This window comes from Propithecus coquereli, unplaced genomic scaffold, assembly GCF_000956105.1.
Source record: "Propithecus coquereli isolate 6110/MARCELLA unplaced genomic scaffold, Pcoq_1.0 Scaffold114, whole genome shotgun sequence".
In the NCBI taxonomy this organism is placed as follows: Eukaryota; Metazoa; Chordata; class Mammalia; order Primates; family Indriidae; genus Propithecus; species Propithecus coquereli.
This window is the reverse complement of record NW_012135414.1, coordinates 1,327,942-1,332,744: the sequence shown is the minus strand read 5'-3', so window position 1 is coordinate 1,332,744 and position 4,803 is coordinate 1,327,942.

Sequence of the window (4,803 nt, the reverse complement as noted above, 5' to 3'; positions counted from 1 at the left end):
CCCCCAGAATTGTGAGAAAATAAATTTCTGTTGTTTTGGCCCCCCAGTCTGTGGTACTGTGCTGTGCCCCCCTGGTAGACTCATACAGGCAGGCTCTTTGCTAGACATCCTCAGAGCTGGTCTGGAGTGTGGCTTGCCAAAGCTCCCATCACAGTCTGCTGGTAAGACCAAGCCAAGGTAACAATGTTAATTTTTAAAAATTATTTTTCAATTGTGTATAATGCATGTTCATCGAAGAAAAGTTGGGCCATGTAGATAAGCTAAATATGTAAATAAGATCACCTGGGTGCCGATGCCCCCAGTCGTCCAAAATCAAAGTGGCTGTGTCTCCTGCAGAGAGGGCCTCCCCGTGATGGCTCCCAGAGCTGGCCACCTCCTTCTCCTCAGGCTTTGCAGTCCTTGTGTCTCTCCCAGAGACAGTGGTTGAGGCAATGTGCTGGGGAGGCCATTGCCAACCTAAGTCGTCCAGAAGAGCCCCCTTCCCATCCTCACCACACAGCCGGCCAGGAGGTCCTGAAGCTGTTAGATCTGCTCCCAGCCCCACCTGAAATAAGTGCCCCTCTGCTGCCCCAAGCAGGGCCGTCAGCCTCTGCTTGTACTCGCCCCCTCCCCTCCTGCTGGAGCAACCCCATCTGCTAGGCAATGGCGTGAGCCCAGGCTAGCCCCCCGCTTTGATCCAGAACCCAGGCTAGCCCTCCCCTTTGACCTAGCGGCGCCCACAGAGCCTCACAAGGCAGGCTGGGGGAGCGTGGGGGAGGCCACAGTGCCTCAGAGGCAAACAGTTCAGTGTCTCCGCCCAACACACCCATTTTCCCACCCCTGGGGCTTTATTCACACTGGGACCCCTGCCTGGAACACCTTTCCTTCCTACTTTCTCTACAATTTCTTGTTAAAATTCTGCCCACACAAAGCCTTTCCTGACTAACCCTTTCTTAACTGAATGGAATCCCTCCTCTGAGCCCACACCTCCTCGGTCCACTCCAACTACAGGTGACACTGGCCATGTGATACTAGAATTAAAATATGCACATGGCCTGCCCCCAGAGAGCAGGCTCCTGGTGGATTCATTTCTACATTCCATTCTCCTCTTGCACCCAGCACAGTGGAGGAACTGACTGGAGTTTGACCTTTGGGTGTAAAATTTTGACTTCTTTACAGCTGAGAAGCCATCTTAGCAAAACTCACATTTGTCATTTGGAAAAACGTTCACACAATGCATAACATTTTTTTTTTCACGACACCCTTGAGGTAAATGCTATGATGTTTATTTATACCCATTATACAGATGAAGAAACCAAGGCTTCTAGAAGTTAAGAGACTGCTTACATCAGCAAACTGATGGCACTTAGGAGGCCTGTAGCTGCTTCCTCCTCCCACAGGTGGCCTCTAGGTAGCCAGCACCTAGCACGGGGCCTGGCTCCCAAGGAATGCCCTCTGTGACTGTCACTGAGTGCAGAGGGGCTGCTGGAGGCTGCCTGAGCTTGCCCAGGTTGGCACTTCCCCTTCTACCTGGAGGCCTCTCCCGTCGCCTGCATTCTGCGGCCACATGGGGGCTGCACATGCTCTGCTTATTGGAGATACCGGCGCCCCATTTCTGAGGAGGGCAGGTGGGAGGCTTCTGTTCCCAGAAAACCAGGGACAAGAGCCACAGCGTCAGGGACTGAAGCACCCGCCCAGCTTCACCAGTTCCCGTAGGTTTGGGGTCCAATTTCAGTTCCAAAATGTGTCTGCTTCTATTTAAAGTTTGTGCTCTAAGTCAGGAGCATTGAGAAGAAAGGAGCCAGGCCAGCACTCTGCCACGTCTCTCTCTCCCCCACAGGAATCACCTTCGTCACCATCCATTCCAGAAATGAATGGAGGCCGTGCAGCCTGCTTTATTAAATATGAATGAGCTGCAGTCCACGGCCCCCACGCGGTCACTCGCCCACTCCATCTCTGGCAATTACCGAGTTGCACACACTGTGCCAAGGGGCGCAGCGGTCCCTGCCTGCCCTTGCACGCTGACATCGCCCGGCAGGGGCAGGGCTCAGGTCTGCAGCTGCCCTGCTGCCTGATGAAAAGCCACCTCTGGGCTTCCAGGCAGCCAAAATGCTCAGTTCTAAAGGCTTAGGGATGGGGCATCTCCCATAGAAGGACTGTGGACCCTTGGGCTCTGAGCTCTGGCCAGATACAGCCTGTGGCTTTAGGGCCCAAGGTGAGGTCTCCTGGCACGAGTGGCTCCTGAGCTCTGTCTGCACCCAGACATTTTAGGTCCCAGAGGTTCAGCCTGGATCAAGGTGAAAAGCATGTGAACAGATACACATCATTTACTGAGCCTTTGATGTGGGTTAACTTAATGCTCACAACGTCCCAACGGATTGTCAGCCTGATGTTGTCGGGGGTCCTTGTTTGCCCTGTTCACTGCTGTAGCCCTAGTGCTGAGGATGGGTAGATAATCAATATTTGCTGAATGAATGAATAAATGAATGAATGAGGTGGGTATTGCTGACCATTTTGGAGCTGGAGAAGTGGACGTTGCAGAACTTTGCCACGGTTCCACGGCTAATGACTTTCACAGCTGGAGTCACATCCAGGGTGGGGTCTCAATCATTACTCTACCATGCCAAGCTGGCCGGCAGCTTGCCTGGGGACCTCTCCAGGGCAGACTCTGCCCCCGCCAAGCCATGCCAGGCCAGACTCCAATGCTGCAGGACATCATTCTAGATGCACGGATTTGTTTCAACCCCGATTTAATCAGGAGAGCCATCAAGTGCCCGCAACCCCACGTGGTTTTGTCACGGTTGTCAAAGATCATCCACAAACTAGTAAAAATGAATGAGATCAAATTCTTTTTCTGAACTTAAAAAATTACTTTTATTTTAGGAACCAATAAAATTATGGCAAATATTTACAAATAATTATGTCACATAAAGGTTACATAAATTCAATTCTTCACAAGTAACAGCCACTCATGAAAAGACACACAGATATTGAAACTACGCCAATCTTATTGCATGTTTCTCCAACTAATCTAAAATAAAGGTGTTGCAGTCAACCATTTAACTTAAAATAAAAGCCACAAATTCCAGGTTTGACAAGGAAAAAAAAAGTTAAAAAAATTAAACCAAAACCCTACCCCTGTTTTCTCCCAAGTCCCACCCCCAGCCCTGCCCTCCTCCCAACAACAAAAAAAATATGTCCGACATCTTTGGCAAATTGGCACTGCTGTAATTACATTCAAATATTATTACACACAAAAGCAACACACGTCACTAAGAAAAAAACCACCAATATTTCAAGTCAATTATTTTCTACTAGAAAAAAAGAATACAAAACATACACATTTTTAAGAAGCATTTTTTTTTTCAATCTGTTGGAGACAGATCATCTCCCACTTTCAAAGGCAATTCAATTGTGGTTTTTTTTTTTTTGTTGGTTTTTTTGTACTTTTTTTTTTTTTACAAGTAAGCGTCTATGCAGGCATCACAAACTTTGGCGGATACAGTAGATATGTATTTCTTTGATGCTGGAAGGTCAGTCCCTAAGACAAAGTGTCTCAAAGAATGAAAAGTGAAACCCATGTGTCTTCCTGGCAAAGAGTTCCATTTGCAAAGTAATCTGCATTTCTACAAATACTCAATGTCCAAAGGCCACTCAGGGTGAGAAACCAGGGCAGCATCTTCCAGCAGGAGTCAGGGCAAAACCAGAGGCGGAACGCCACCCTCAGCCCAACCTGAGGCCCAGTGGCTGGGGCCGAGAAGGGGGGCCCAGGCAACACCCGGCCCTCACCACCCGATACCCCACTACCCCGCACGGGGGCTTGGGGACAGGGATGGGCCTGCCTCTTCCTGAGCCCCAGGACAGGCTGCTGTCAGGTCTGCTCACCTTCTCTGGCCAAAGGCAAGGATTGGCACGAGGGACTCAGCGCTTTTTCTGAGTTTCAAGTATGTCTGAGGTGTACGGGTGCGTGTGTGTGCATGTGCACGTCTGTGCACGTCATGGAGGGGGAGGCCAGAGTCTGAGGCTCTGAGCTTTGCAGAGTGTTTAAAATAGTCTCAGGATTTATTTATTTATTTTTTTAGCTTTATAGCAATTAATTGGCTATTGATTGGTTGGAATGTTCAACTCGCCATTTCCTCAAACACAATAAAATAGCTTCATTAAAATGTATTCATGCTTGAAAATAAGGGGGTCATTAAATGGTTTCCTTTCTGTTCCACTCCAAGGGAAATGCACCATTCGTAAATCAAAAACGCATCATCCAAAATCTCTTGTTCTTAATGATGCTTTTGGAGAAGATGAGGGACGTGGCCATAAGCAGGTGATTTAGGGGACAAGGGTGGCCCAGCAGCCACAGCCACGGGACCAGGTGGGCCCATCTTGGAGCAGGGGAGGCTGCAGCGTGGCCTCCTCCTGCCAGGCCCCAGGTCAGGGAGGGGGCACGTGACTGCCCAGTCATCCCTGCCCTGCTCTTTCACCTGCTTCCTTCCCTGGACCCTGCTCAGAGCCACTGGAAGCTGAAGGGCAGGTTCCTGCTGCCTCTGCCTCTCCTGCCACAGGCCAAGTTCACTACCTGAGACTGGCTCCATTTGGGAATTCATTGAGATTCCCTCAGTAAAGAGGGAAGCAGCTGCATTTTCCCCTTGGGCTGCTCAGGGGTCCAAGATGTGGGAAGAAGAATATCTAGACTTGCTGAATGGTAGTTCTGTTTACCCCTGGACTAAAACTCTAGAATGGCAGTGATGCGATTCTGAGGACCTCTTCCATCCTGGGGGCAGCCAGGATGGGGCCTCAGTACTGAGGAATTACCAGAGAAGGAAAGAA